The sequence below is a fragment of the Ranitomeya variabilis genome, chromosome 5 (genome assembly GCF_051348905.1).
Source record: "Ranitomeya variabilis isolate aRanVar5 chromosome 5, aRanVar5.hap1, whole genome shotgun sequence".
NCBI lineage: Eukaryota > Metazoa > Chordata > Amphibia > Anura > Dendrobatidae > Ranitomeya > Ranitomeya variabilis.
Genome location: NC_135236.1, coordinates 490937738 through 490954015, shown reverse-complemented (window position 1 = coordinate 490954015; position 16278 = coordinate 490937738). Strand labels below are relative to the sequence as shown.

The 16278-nt window shown below is 45.4% G+C and overlaps 1 long non-coding RNA gene across 1 annotated transcript; it reads right to left on the bottom strand.

The window, feature by feature from the left end:
- Nucleotides 1–1068: 1068 nt before the first annotated feature.
- LOC143773754 (uncharacterized) lies at nucleotides 1069–15497 on the bottom strand. The gene is made up of 3 exons (XR_013215350.1): nucleotides 15467–15497; nucleotides 12869–12959; nucleotides 1069–1245 (listed from the first exon to the last, which is right to left on the bottom strand). It is a non-coding gene; the product is annotated as an uncharacterized LOC143773754 (long non-coding RNA).
- Between the last annotated feature and the right edge of the window lie 781 nt (nucleotides 15498–16278).

The following is a 16278-nucleotide window of genomic DNA, read 5'->3' as shown; positions in this document are numbered from 1 at the left end:
TGCTTGTTGGCCTCCCTCTCATAAAGAACGCTAGGCCACAGAACCACATTTCCCCCCTTGTCTGCTGGTTTGATGACTATATCCTTATAGCTACTGAGCTGTTCCAGAGCCAACCTTTGACCAGCCGTTAAATTATCATGTGCCCGTTTAGTGGATATCTTTTGAAAGTCCTGAATGACCATCTTAGTAAATATCTCCACGGCGGGACACAGAGACAAGGGAGGAAATGTGGCTGATCTAGGGCGACAGTCTTGTGGGAAAGTACTCACCGTACCAGATGCTTGTTCCTACAGGAGATCCTCCAGTGCCATCAATGCCTCCTTTTCAATGTCCGCATCGGTCAATTCGTGGTCGCTTTTTTCAAATAATTTTTTAAGGATCAATTTCCTTGAGAAAAGTTAGAGATCCTTGGTGGCTGTGAATAAATCAAACCTATTAGTGGGGGAAAAGGTTAAACCCCTTTGCAGCACACTCAATTGATCCACAGAAAGGACATGTTGGGAAAGATTAATTACCTCCAAGCCCTTTTTCTCTTTTTTATTTTGTTGATTGCTCAGAGTATTCTTACGTTTTCCACCATTCCTCTCACGATTGAACCCGGAATTGCGTAAATCATAGAATCTAGGCTGTGTTTTGTTGGATTCCTCACTAGATGCAATTGACACTGTGGAGGCAGATCTGGCACGGGAGGATCCCCTCGAGCGGTTCCCTCTCCTATTCCATCTGTAGATGGTATTAGTCTGTTGGTCATTCACGTCCCGTTGGAACTTTCTAGATTTACTTTCACAGATGCCCTTCTCCCATTTGGTAAACTCACTCTCCAATTCTGTGTTAAATTGGGCCAATGCTTCATTAGATAGATCCATTTTTAATTTAGTTTGGAGCTCTTCAATGTTCTTGTCCAATATCTCCAAATTATGTTGATTATTTTGAGACAAGAGCTCCATAAAGCCTCTGGAACACCCAGTGGCCAGATCTTCCCATTTCTGTCTAAAAATTGCATCATCTACTTCAAAGGAAGGAAATACTTGAGGCCCTTTTCCAAATACTTATTAAGAAATGCCCGGTTCCACCAGATCCTCAAACGTTTATTCAGATGTTCCTTAAGTTGTCTGAAAGTTTCCTGCTTGTCCCTGCCACTGACCATCAGGGAAGCACCCGGATCATCACAAAACACGTCATTTAATTGGGACAGCCACGTCTGTTCACGGGCTTTGTAATCCATATTTAAACTGACTTTTGTTGCTGTAAAATATACAGAGATAAGCATAAATACAAAAAGAACGCGTCAGTAAGTTTATTTATACATGCGGCTACTCGATCATTAGCTATTTAAACTGGAGAAAAACTAGTCATATTTCGCCTGGATATATAAAAGATATCCTTTATTAAGATTTACAGTTTATGATGGGCCCCATAGGATGATCCATAGAAACATTTGCCCCACACAATGCTGCATAAAGGTTAATAATGGCCCCGTAAGATGCTCCATAGAAACATTTGCCCCATACAATGCTGCATAAAGGTAATAATGGCCCCATAAGATGCTCCATAGAAACATTTGCCCCATACAATGCTGCATAAAGGTTAATAATGGCCCCATAAGATGCTCCATAGAAACATGTGCCCCATATAATGCGGCATAAAGGTTGATTATGGCCCCATAAGGTGCTCCATAGAGTAATATGCCCCATATGATGTTGCTGTGATTAAAAAAAGATGGCATACTCACCTCTCGTCGCTCAGGCCCCTGGCACTTGCGATATTCACCTGTCCCTGTTCCACCGCCAGGCACCGCCCCTTCTTCCGGCTCTCTGGCTGTGACTGTTCAGGCAGAGGGTGGCGCGCACTAACCACGTCATCGCGCCCTCTGACCTGAACATCACAGCCATAGGATGCGGAAGATGGAGCAGTGCCCGGCGGTGGAACGGGGACAGGTGAATATCGCGCAATGCTCACCCTCCCCCGTTATACTCACCTGCTCCTGGCGCGGTCCCTGCTTCTCACTGACAGATGGTCTAGGTGCCGGCAGCTTGTTCTCTATGTTAGTGGAGTCACGTCCATATTCATTACTTTAATGAGCGGTACCACGTGACCACTGAACACAGGAAGAGCTGCTGGTGCCCAGAGACCATCAGAGATGCAGGGACCACGCCAGGAGCAGGTGAGTATGTGACAGCCACCTCTCCCCCTCCCCCGCAGACCCCCTGGGACAATGGCTTGATTATAAGCCGAGAGGGGCACTTTCAGCTTAAAAAAATGGGCTGAAAATCTTGGCTTATACTCGAGTGTATACAGTATATGCAAAAGGAGGACTGCACATACAAAAGAATTTAACTGTATTATTTTCACGGCTATACGTTATAAACTTCTGTGAAGCAGCTGGGGGCTCAAGGTGCTCACCACACATCTATATACATTCTTTGAGGGGTCTACTTTCCAAAATGGGGTTACTTGTGGGAGGTTTCCACTGCTTACGCACCCCAGGGGCTCTCCAAACATGACAAGGCGTCAGCTATTGATTCCAGCCATTTTTGCGCTAAAAACACCAAACGGTGCTCCTTCCCTTCTAAGCCCTGCCGTGCACCCAAACAGTAATTTTCCCCCACCTATAGGTAATCAGCGTACTCAGAAGAAAATTAACCTCAAAATTTGTTGTGCATTTACTCCTATTACCCTTGTGAAAATAAAAACATTGCATTAATATCTGCAAAACACCAGAAGGGTTAATATATTTCTTGAATGTGGTGTTGAGGGGTACAGGTTTTAGAATGGTTTTGTAAATTTTGTTGGCAAAATTAGAAGTTACTGATCAACTTTTAACTCTTATAACTTCCTAACAAAAGAAAAGTTATGTTTCAAAAATAGTGCTGATGTAAAGTTGACAATGTTATTTATTAACTATTTTGTGTGACATAATTCTCTAGTTTATGAGCATAAAAATTAAAATTTGAAAATTGCGTCATTTTCGCCATATTTCTGATATTTTCACAAATAAACAATAGTTATATTGAACAAATTTTACCACTATCGTGAAATACAGTAAGTCACAAAAAACATTCAGAATTAGTGGAATTGGTTGAAGGGTTCCAGAGTTATTACCTCATAAAGTGACACTGGTCAGATTTAAAAAATGAGGCCCCGCTGTTAACCTACAAAATATCTCGGTCCTTAAGGGGTTAAAGAGGTATTCTCTGTTCCCCTGTTATATACATCATTTTATCAGATACCAGACAACACTGCTGTTTAGCAATAGTGGCCAAACATGAATAGTTCTTGAAAGCACTTTTTAATTGAGTTTGCAAGCACCACACTGAAGGTCGCCTTGGATCACTGTGTTGTGTTGTTAGGATATTTCAGGTTCAGTCACTTCTCTTATTCTGCAGAGGCAAAACTGTGTCTTATAGCAGCATCAGATAGGGCACAGTTTGAACTAGAATCATAAGTATGCTTCTGATCTGAATAATCATTCAAACACCCTCCACCAGCAAACAGGAAGCTGGTAGCCTGGCAACAGTGCGCCCTTTAAAAGGAAGGGTGAGACAAACACTTGAAAGGAAAAATCTATGACTTTTCAAATTGTTCTTATTTGGGGTTCAGAAAAACATATGTTTTTGAAAGTACTTCAATTTTAATTAGTGTTTTACTGTGCTGCCATTTATAATTGCATTTGATTATTTTCACAGACTTGACTTGACTTTGTCATAGATGACACCGGCTATGTTACCTAGATCTCACCACTGCCATTAGATGTCAAGGAAACACAACTCCACTGCCTACAATAGTCAGGACAATTACAAAATTGAGTAATGAGTGATAGATGAGGCTGCGGCTGCTTCCACTGCTAGGCCAGTTATTGGGGAACTCACAGTGAGCAAACGGTATATACACCTACGATTCCAGCACATGGAATAATATATACATACTCTGGTATGGTCACTGCCACTTCCAGATTAACACAAAGAACTATTAGCTGCCACCACAAAGCACTTATATAGACCAATTGGACACTCATTACAGGTAGTGTATGGCTTCAAGGGTGCGGTTTACAGAGTAAGAGGAACAGAGCTGATACATTTTATATGTTTAATCCAGAAAGATAGGCAGTGCTTCTAAAAAATATACAAGAAGATACAAAATGGGAACAAAACAATACAATATATACCATTACTTGAAATAAAAACGATAACAAAAGAAAATTACTAAAACTGATATCATGGAAATGACTCAGAGTTTAGCGAAGGGAAGCACTCTGATTAGGAAAATGGAACATTCTCACAGTTTCACAGTGAACTATGTGTTCCCAGAATTATTAAAGACTCATACCCAAATACTGCATCATATTTGCTCAAGGTTTTACCCACATACCTCCCCTTGTTGAGCTCAGGTGGGGGCTGATTGTGGAATGTGCTAGGTCTGCCAGAATTTTATGAGATCCCCAACTTACAGGATATCTTTGCCCCATAGAGGTTCCAGGCGGTAGATATTGCCGTTGTATTTTTATCAGGATTTTACCTTTACATAGAGATCAAACATGAGCTGAATTGCATCATCTACAAGAAAGTTATTAAGTTGGAGGGGTTCTGCAGGCCTTACAGTGATGTGAGGGAATGTATTCTGTCGTTCCCTTCACTACTATGCCTAAAATGTATTTCCCATAATTATCAGATCAATGTAAACCCCAATATTCATATCGGACTACTGGCATGGGCTGCGAGAGATCCTTACTAGTGACGAGCGAGCATGCTCACCACTACTCGGTACTCGCCCGAGCATCTCACTGCTCGCGATGATTGGAGCTCGCCGAGTATTTCCGGGGTTGCTCGGCGGGAGCTCGGGTTCCCACCCTGCATGTTTGGCGCTCTTTAGAGAGCCAATGAACATGCAGGAATTGTCTGCCACACACTCTAATGCCACACGCCTTATTGGTTGTGTAATTACAGTGATTGGCTGGCCGCACAGCGTCATCAGGCTATATCAAACCTGGCGCCGCCATGCTCATCACAATCAACTACAGAATCAGGCAGCGTAGGAAGAGTTGCTGTTGATCTAGGGAGAGATTTGCTTGGTTCTTGCTTAGTGTGGGTATACCATATATTATACACATATCTATCTCAACTAACAGTCCTTCTGAGGACTAATAAAGCTGCATAGATATCAGTGCTAGACAGGCAGGCAGTGTACGTGGCAGGTTTCAGTACATTTAGCAAGAGTGTCTATTCCAGTTCTGTCTGCTGCTGGTATTACAGATATTTCTAGAGATAGCCCCAGGTATCAGGGGACAGGAATTTTTGGGGGGATATTAATCCTGATTATTTGCTTTAAAAGCAATCCTGAGAACACCGTTTTTCTGCTCTATTTGCTTGTTGGCACTGCAGGATACAGGCCGATCCTTTCCATATTACAGCGCTAAAAATCCAGCTATTTAAAACTGTGGTTTTTCTGTCACACGGATCAGAGAAAAAAAGTACGCTCAAAATTCTGCCATTTCTGGCCTCCCTTTAAATTTTGCTGCAGTGTGTCAGCAAAGTTATTGACACCAGCTTGCTGGTAAAAATAGTTACCTACAGGCCAGCTATTTAAAACTGTGGTTTGTCCATCACACAGAGTACAGATAAAAAGTGTGCTCAAAATTCTGCCATTTCTGGCCTCCCTTTAAATTTTGTTGCAGTGTGTTAGCGAAGTTATTGACACCAGTTTGCTGCTAAAAATAGTTACCTACAGACCAGCTATTTAAAACTGTGGTTTGTCCGTCACACGGATCACATATAAGTTTGCTCCAAATTCAGCCATTTGTAGTGAACGTGGAACATATTGTCTTCCATTTAAAATGGGCAAAGCACGTGGAAAGAGACGGGGAACTGGATGTGATGGTGATGATGTATGCAGAGGCTGGGGCCGAGGCCGTGGGCAAGCTGAAATTGTGTCACCACAAACACCCACATCTTCTCGCCCGACCTTCCTGTCCCAAATACTAGGGGACCGCAGCACGCCACTATTGAACCCAGAGCAATGACAAAAGGTTGTTGGTTGGATAGCAGATAATGCTTCCAGTCACTTTGCCACCACCACCACCCTAGTCTTCCACACAGTCAAGTCTCAGTAGTTGTGAGTCTGGACCGCATATTCCTCACCCTGATCCTCCTACCTCCCACCATGCCGAGAGCCCAGAGACAACTGATCCCACACTTGGACACTCCGAAAAGCTGTTCACTTTTCCATTTATAGATTCGGGCCCCTTGCCCAGTCGACTTGAAGTGGGGAAAGAGGAGATTGCATGTAGCGATGCCCAAATATTTGAGCACCCACGGTCATACAAAGGCGACGGTGGGAAAGTTTCACAAGAGGTGGATGATGATGAGACACAATTGCCAGAAAGTCAGAAGGAGGACCAGGGTGAAGAAGTGGAAGACGAAGTGGTGGATGATATAGTAACTTACCCAACCAGGCAGGAGGAAATGCAGCAATGTGGTGGCCGCAGACAGAAGGCGGGCAACCTTTCCCCATAACACCAACGTAACGGAAGTTGCCAGTCCAACTGTAAGGTCTTCCCGAGTCCAGTTGTTTTTTAAAGACTGCTGATAACCCCAAAAAGGCCATTTGCACCACCTGCCAGGCCAGCATTAGCAGGGGTAGCAAAACTACTAGCCTGACGACCACCAGCATGATCAGGCACAAGGCAGCAAAGCACCCAACTTTGTAGGCCGAACACCAGGGTCTAAGAAGAGTGTCTGCGGTTGACACCACTGATTCTTCTGCTGTTGTGCGTGCAAGCCAATCCCCTGTCCATGGTGCATGTGAAAATGCCTCCTGCCCTGCACTTGTCGTTGCACACACTCAAATAGCACCATGAGCAAGCACATCCACCTATTTGTCCCAGCACAGCGTTCAGTTGTCCATACCCCAGTCCTTGAAATCAAAGCACAAATACGCAGCCAACACCCTACAGGCCACACTACTAAATTCCCACATTTCGTGACTGCTTGCACTCAAAATGTTGCCTTTTAGGCTCATGGAGATGGAAGCTTTCCGCAACCTGATGGTGGCAGAAGCCAAGGTACTTGGTCCCCAGCCACCACTATTTCTCCTGGTGTGCCGTCCCCGCATTACACAAGCACATGTCCCACAACATTAGCTGTACCCTCAACAATGCAGTTACTCTGAAAGTCGACCTAACTATTGACCCATGGACAAGTGCTTGTGGGCAGGGATGCTATGTCTCGCTGACGGCACACTGGGTTAACATAGTGGAAGCCGGGACCCAGTCAGACCTTGGGATGGAACACATCCTCCCGACGCCAAGGATTGTAGGTCCTAGGTCAATTAAGGTTGCCCCCACAGTCTATTTCTCATGCACCTCATCCTCCTCTTCAGCCTCCATCTCCTAAATGACCACATCAGTCACAAGCTGGAAGCACTGCCTCAGCCAAGTGGCAACAGGCTGTGCTGAAGCTAATATGCTTAGGTGACAAACTGCGCAATGCTGAAGAGTTGTGGACAGCTCTGAAGAGCAGGCAGATCTGTGGCAGACACTGCTGAACTCACAGCCAGGCATGGTCATGTGTGACAATGGCCTGAACCTGGTGGCGGCTCTGAGGTGAGGCGAGCTCACACACGTACCATGCCTGGCCCATGTGATTAAACTTGTGGTTCAGCAGTTTCTCAAAACCTACCCGGAGCTTCTGGATCTGCTTGTTAAAGTTTAGAAAGTCAGTCTGCCCTTGTCATGCTTCAGCAGCGTTTGCAGCTTCCGACTCACCGACTGATGTGTGATGTCCCCATGTGTTGGAACTTTACATTGCAGATGTTGGAAAGGATTTGTGAGCAGAGGAGGGCAGTTATTGACTACCAGCATCAACAAGGCTATCGGTATTCAGTTCAGACTCCACGCATAAGACCTCAGGAGTGGACATGGATGTCAGACATATTTACATCCACCAAAATGGTGAGCGTCGATGACGCCATAATTAGTGTCACCATCCCCTTCTCTGTGTTCTGAAACGCTCTCTGCTCACAATCAAAGAGAATGCATTGCAGGCGAAGCACGATGAGATGGAGCAAGGAACCATACAGGTTGATTACACACAGCCCTGCCTTATCTCATCCCAACATGGACTGGGTGACAATGAGGAAGAGGAGGAAGAACAGGAGCTAGTTTCATGTGCTATAGACGGTACTACCTGCACAACTGTCATAATAATAATATAATTTTATTTATATAGCACCAACATATTCCGCAGCGCTTTACATTATAGAGGGGATTTGTACAGACAATAGACATTACAGCATAACAATAAACACAGATCAAAACAGATACCAAGAGGAGTGAGAGCCCTGCTCGCAAGCTTACAAACTATGAGGGAAAAGGGGAAAAAGAGGAGATGAGAGGCCATCCACGTCTCTTCAGCTTGGATGGCCTGAGGACAGGGAGGAGGAGGAGGAAGAGAGAATCATTAGTCATCCTCTTGGTGAGGACACAGAAGTCTTGCCTGTTAGCAGTCTGGCATGCATGGCTGAGTGTATGTTATGTTGCCTTCCCCGTGACCCTCGCATTCTCAAAATTTTGGTTGACAGTCATTACTGGTTGGTGACAGTTCTAGACCCGCGCTACAAGGAGAACTTGCTATCTCTTATTCACGAGGCAGGCAGGTCTACTAAAATGGGGCAGTTCCAGAAGGCCATTGTTGCAGAATTATTAAAAAATTCCCATCTGAAAACGCTGGTGGCAGAGGTCACAGTTCGTTGTACAACCAAGGAGAACAGGCGAGAGAGACACAACTCCAATCCAACAGAGGCAGGGGAACACTGTCAAAGTTCTGGGAGAGTTTTCTCAGACCCTCCCATCACACAGGCCCAGAGGCGCAGGGTACTCTCACAAGGAGTGCGAAGTTTGGGAAGATGCTGAGGAAGTACCTTGCTGACTGTACCATTGTCCTCCGTGATTCCTCTGTGCCTTATAATTATTGGGAATCCAAGCTGGTCACGTGGCATGAACTGGCTCTCTATGCCTTGGAGGTCCTGGCCTGCCTCTATCGTTTTGTCAGAGCGGGTTTTTAGTGCTGCTGGTGGAATTTTAACTGATAAGCGCTTCCGCCTGTCAACTGAAAATGCTGTCAGGCTGACTCTTATAAAAATGAACAAGGGCTGGATTGGGCCAGACTTCTCAACACTACCGAGTGATAGCAGAGTAGCATAAACTCAAATCCAGTGTCTTTTTGGGGGGGTCTATTACCATGCACTTCTTCACACATGGGTATACGCTTCCTGATTTTGGCTATTTGCTGTTGTCCTCCTCCTTCACCTCATCCTCCACCACTGTATCACAAGGGTGACCGTGGTCTGTGATGCAACACCCACATAATTTTTTTAAAGGGTTTTTATGATGCCCATAAAAAAATTGCTATACAGTATGTTCATGTATACCACCCAGGGGTAAATGCCTGTCAGCCCATACACATAGTGCATGGGCATTACAAGTGAAGGAGACCCACTCCTTTCTAATAGTAACTTTTTTTGATGTGGCCCTCCTCCACGTCTCTTCCAAGGGACATTGGAAATGCTTCCAGGGGTCTTCCCCATGCTGTTCCCATGTCATTTGAGCACTATTCCTATCGATTTACACAATTTCTTGTCCCTCTGCAGAGGGGGGCCGCTGGACAAATTTTCGCGTTTCCCATAGACTTCCATTGGGCTCGTTGCTCGGGTCGAGCACGTGAGCATTCCAATTTGCTCGACCCCAACAACAAGCACCCGAGCATTTTAGTGCTCACCCATTACTAATTCTCACATCTAAGGAAGCTCTTACCTGGGGAACCATACTTCTCCTAAACAAATCTCAGCCACGTTGTCTGTTCCTAGAGAATATCCTGTTTAATTACCTGAACAATACAGAGGGCCGCTGCTTCAATGGAGTTAAAATGTTAGCTCTCTATCTCATTTCCCATGTTTTAACTAATTTCTCTCTCTTTAGCTATTAGTTATACATGTTCATTGTGTAGTCTTACTTCAAAGAGGCTGAAGTGTCAGCTCTTCTGCTTCTGCTTCTGGAAATATCTTATGGATTTTAATTTTTCTCAGACAGTGTCACTGGCAGATACACGATGGTGGAACTGTTGTAGCTGTAGAAAGCTCTCATTGTAGAGCATGCACAAGTCACAATGTAACTGGACTGGGAGGGGGTTTACTGCCTTCACTGCGGTGCTGCTGCTATGACCTGCAGCACATCTAAAAATTGTGCTAGCTGGGACCCAGTGTATATTCATCAGGCTACATTATCTCCCTTACTCACTAATGCAACAAGCTCTCCTGGAATCATTCAGTTAGAATTGATTATCACAGAGCACAAAAACAATTGCCAAAAATTTAGGAAAACTACATTTGCAATGGTTTAGTAGAAATTGCAAAAGAAAAAAACAACAAAAAAAAACAAACTTGACTACGAAAATACATGCAAAACCACAAGATTTTTGTGGTAATCGGTGCAAAAAATTTAATTTTCAAACTAGCTTTATGATTTGAGCCACATATGTTTGATTCTGAAACACTGTCTTATTTTGGAGAAAAACATAGGTTAAGAGCTGCACAGGAGAGTAGTTTGGCAGGCAGGTCACCGGTGGCTTTTTAGCATCGGAGCCGTTTTAGAGTCAAAGATACTGGGTTGAAATCATGCAGTCAGTGTCTGATACATGATGCCCGTGGATTGGACAGCATGTGTAACCTGTCGGCTCTCACTGAGAGGTGCCAGGGGAAAGCATAACCTGCAGCACATGCTGCGGGCTTCACAAAAATGGAGCCGATGTCCGGTTCACAGCAGGAGGCAGTCACAATTCAGGAGATGCGGTCAGACAATGACTGCAGACTCCTATGTACAGGGACTGCCGTATTTGATTTATGTTAGTGTCCTTACACACCAGCAAATGCAAATGGTAGCCGCCAGTTAGTGCAGAAAAAAACAATAGAAAAAAACAGGTAAATGTCACGAGAATGTCATGTCCCCCTGGAAGACCTAGCGTTAGACAGTCACGTCGTGTAATGAATGGCAGGTCTTCTTTAGAGATGGTGTGATTTGTGTCCCATATTAAATGTACTTTGTTTCCTTTGGTGTTGAAGAGGTTAATGACCCTTTCAATGCTGGTCAGAAATATGCAGCTCCATTTCAGCTGCTTCTGATCGGGTCATTACCTCTCCCTATAAAAACTGGCCAGACCTTCTTGTCCCTGCCAGCAAAAGATTTGCTTTCTTGTGCTGAGTACTAAAGCTAAGTGGTTGGAGTGTGTGTGTGTTTATTTACCTGTTCCCATTTAGTTTTTCCTCCCTGTCCCTATCCTCCTCCATATTGTTGGTTAGTGCTTTTGTATGAAAGAGGTTTTGTGTTATCTCTGTTTTGTATGTGTCTTGTTTCCATTACATTTCTGTCCCATGCCTCATGGGTTGAGGGGGCAGATCAGAGTTTAACAGGAGCATAGAAAGGTCAGAGACTCGGACCTCTCTACCTTTAAGAGTACCCCTGGGTCCGGGATAGTTAGGATCGCAGTTCCAGGGACAACCTGAGGCCCCCCCTACCTTACCGAAGACCGTCAGAGCTTGACATTAAAACAGTGAATTTAATTTTAAATTACATATAATAGCAGCACCTTCCCTTTAAAGGTAACCCCAAACTTGCTGAAATAAAGAAAGGCCTACTGAATGAATTCTATCATCTGGAAAAGTATATTTTATGTATAAAGTGCCAGCTAGCATAATCTGTGTTGACTGATCTCATTACATTGATTTTCAAATGTTGGCTTTAGCATAGATTAAGATCATACATGTCATGGTTGGAAAAGCTAGATGGCATTGAGTCAGAGCGAGGAACTGGTATAGTAACATGAAGGCTGCAGGACCGCCTGTGTCACATACAGCTAGTATGCTAGTGTTGCTGTCATGTGACCACGTGTGGATTAAACTAATTGCTGTTGTTTTAATTAAATATTGCATCCTGGCCACACAGAGCCTATTGCCACACTCTGGCAATCAAAAAAGTGATGAAGAGTCTCTTTGGCATGCTCATGCACTATGGCGTCCTATAATCTGCCAATTATTATGCTGAGATCCATCAGTGGGCTTTAATTACCACTTACCATCACACTTGAGAGTGGGTAAACCTTTTACTGTATGACTAAAAACCAATACACTCCTTGAGGAAACTGGTAATTCCGTTCCAGATAAGTAAAGCCAACCATTTAAAAAATAAATCCATATTTTATGTGAATTTTACCCTCTGAAAGTTGTACATTATTATTCAGATGAATCTTTCTTGTAATTATGTCTATAACTGATTGCCAAAAAGGTAAGGGTTCCAGCTTCCAGTGTATATAAAAACATCAGATTTTATTTAATCCAATACAAAATTGATTCTTTATTGCCCTGTTTGTTATTACTTTCTATTTATATTAAAAAAAAGTGTTTATTAACCCTTTCATGACTCTAGACGTATAGGTACATCCAAGGTCATATACCTCTCTTTGATACGGGCTCCAGCGCTGAGCCTGCATCTTTCCCGGCACATGACATCTGATTTGATTAGCTGCCATGTGCCTCTAACAGTCACGGGTGGAATCGCTATCCTCCTGACCAGAGGCGTAGCTAGGGTTTTGGTCCAGGGGGGCGAAGCTTCTGAGTGGGCCCCTAACAAGGTAACCTTGATTACAACTCGATGACGCCCCCTAATAGTGGAGGAGAACCTCAGCAGATGACCACACTGTTACTGAAGATAATCTCTATATAACGACCAACATGGATATTACCGCCATATGGTCAGTGGTAGATAGTGATACTAGCCCTACAGAGCATATAACAGATCACAGCACAGTTACAGATAATCTCTTACCATTGACGTTCTTTATGATGGAGTCGTCACTTTTCCTGTCTTTTCCATCTGGCCCAGACCGACATGACAACTTCTTCCAGCTACAACTCGTCTGCAGAGAAACCAACAAAGACACGTTTCACTTCTCATATTCCAGCCCCATCACCATCTACTCCCAACCTGCACAAACCCCTCATCCTGCTGATACCCCAATACTGAGCCCCTGCTGCCGTATGTGTCCGTATTACTGCTCCTGATACCCCAATACTGAGCCGCTGCTGCATGTGTCCCTATTACTGCACCTGATACCCCAACACTGAGCCGCTGCTGCCGTATGTGTCCCTATTACTGCACCTGATATCCCAATACTGAGCCGCTGCTGCCGTATGTGTCCCTATTACTGCACCTGATACCCCAATACTGAGCCGCTGCTGCCATATGTGTCCCTATTACTCCACCTGATACCCCGATACTGAGCCGCTGCTGCCGTATGTGACCCTATTACTGCACCTACTCTGTGGTTCTCTGTACCCTCTAAATTCTAAAGCACCCCTCTATATTATAGTAATGCCGGGTTCAAGTGCCCTAGAAAACAGAGCCCACATTTTGCCCTTTTGAAATTAATAATACCCTCTGTGTGCCCCTTTGATAGTCACAGTAACCTGAGTTCCCCTATTACAATAAGTGCCCACTTTACATTTAACAATGTCCAGAGTCTCCCTCATGTACATGTCCCCTATACACAGTATAATGCTCCCTAACTGTATAGTACCACCCACACAGTATACTGACCCCTTAGTAGCCTTCAAACTGTTTGATGGCTCCAACACTGTAATCCCCACACTGTATGATGGCCCCATAGATAACTTCCATATAGTATAATGTGCCAGATAGTCCTCAATATAGCACAAGGCAGCACCCCTATAGGCAGACCCTGTAGTTTAAAGCAGCAGCCCTCATAGGCAGACCTGTAGTATAAGGCAGCACCCCCCCAAAGGCAGATCCTGTAGAATAAGGCAGCACTCCCCCCCATAGGCAGATCCTGTAGAATAAGGCAGCACTCCCCCCGTAGGCAGATTCTGTAGAATAAGGCAGCCCTCCCCCTATAGGCAGATCCTGTATATAAGGCAGCACTCCCTCCCCTATAGGCAGATCCTGTATATAAGGCAGCCCTCCCCCCTATAGGCTGATTCTGTATATAAGGCAGCACTCCCCCCCTAGGCAGATACTGTACAATAAGGCAGCCCTCCCCCCTATAGGCAGATACTGTACAATAAGGTAGCACTCCCCCCCTATAGGCAGATACTGTACAATAAGGCAGCACTCCCCCCCCTATAGGCAGATACTGCACAATAAGGCAGCACTCCCCCCCTTAAAGGCAGATACTGTACAATAAGGCAGCACTCCCCCCTATAGGCAGATACTGCACAATAAGGCAGCACTCCCCCCCCTATAGGCAGATACTGTACAATAAGGCAGCACTCCCCCCCTATAGGCAGATACTGTACAATAAGGCAGCACTCCCCCTTATAGGCAGATACTGTACAATAAGGCAGCACTCCCCCCTTATAGGCAGATACTGTACAATAAGGCAGCACTCCCCCCCATAGGCAGATACTGTACAATAAGGCAGCACTCCCCCCATAGGCAGATACTGTACAATAAGGCAGCACTCCCCCCCCCTTATAGGCAGATACTGTACAATAAGGCAGCACTCCCCCCCCCCTTATAGGCAGATACTGTACAATAAAGGCTGAGTCACACATAACAATATCGTTAACGTTATCGTTGCAACGTCACGCTTTTGGTGACGTAGCAGCGATCCCGCTAACGATCTCGTTATGTGTGACAGCGACCAATGATCAGGCCCCTGCTGGGAGATCGTTGGTCGTTGGGGAATGATCAGGAGGACCATTTTTTGGTCGCTGATCACCCGCTGTCATCGCTGGATTGGCGTGTGTGACGCCGATCCAGCGATGTGTTCACTTGTAACCAGGGTAAATATTGGGTTACTAAGTGCAGGGCCGATATTTACCCTGGTTACCATTGTAAAAGTTAAAAAAAAAACAGTACATACTCACATTCTGATGTCTGTCACGTCCCCCGGCGTCCACAGGGTTAAAACTGCTTTCGGCAGGAGCGCTGCTAATGCACGCGCTCCGGCCGAGAGCTTCCCTGCACTGACTGTGTCAGCGCCGGCCGTAAAGCAGAGCACAGCGGTGAGGTCACCGCTGTTACTGCCGGCGCTGACACATTTTTTACTTTTACAATGGTAACCAGGGTAAATATCGGGTTACTAAGCGCGCCCCTGCACTTAGTAACCCGATGTTTACCTTGGTTACCCGGGTGCTGCAGGGGGACTTTGGCATCGTTGAAGACAGTTTCAACGATGCCGAAGTCGTTCCCCTGATCGTTGGTCGCTGGAGAGAGCGGTCTGTGTGACAGCTCCCCAGCGACCACACAACGACTTACCAACGATCACGGCCAGGTCGTATCGCTGGTCGTGATCGTTGGTAAGTCGTGTAGTGTAACGGTACCTTAAGGCAGCACTCCCCCCCTTATAGGCAGATACTGTACAATAAGGCAGCCCCCATAAAAACACAGTAAATAAATACTCACCTCTCTAACTCCTTGTTCCAGCGGTGCTTCCTGCTCCTGCTCCCGCTCATCTGACAGCAGGCACTGGGCTGTGACGTCATCGCGCCCGCTGTCAGACGGTGTGGGGGATGATGGGGGAAGGAGCGCAGCGCTCCTTCCCTCATCACTGCGGTGAGCTGTATCGGCTAGATGCCGATACAGCTCACCATGCGATGACGGGCGGGGGGGCCCACTGCTGGCACCGGGCCCTCCTCTCGCCTGCTCAGGGGCCCCATAGCGGCAGAGCAGGGAGATCGATTCTCCCTGCTCTGTCGCAGATGCAGCTACAGTGGCGTAGCTCCCGGTGGGCCCCCTCAGAGCGCTGGGCCCGGGGCGATGGCCCCCTCTGCCCCCCCCTAGCTACGCTACTGCTCCTGACAATAACTGACAGAAGAGTTGCACTCGGCGGAAGAACGTGATAAGAGACGCCCAGCAGCATCCATGTCACATGATCGTGGGGCGCTGATGGGTTGTCATGACAGCCGGGGATATGCAGAAGACCCCCGTGTTTGTCATTGCAGATCTTCTATGAATGCCGGCCAGTGGCTGGCGTTCATATGAGATAATGATTTCTACCACACATTCAAAATCAAATAATAAAAAAAATAAAAAATACACATATTTAGTATTGCCGCGTTCAAAAATGTCCTATTTATCAAAATATAAAATAAATGCATCGGATCGATAAACGGTGTGACAAGAAAAAAATCAAAAAGAAAGAATTATGTATTTTTGGTCACCGCAACATTGCAATAAAATGCAGTAACAGGGTATCAGAACATCGGATCAACCCA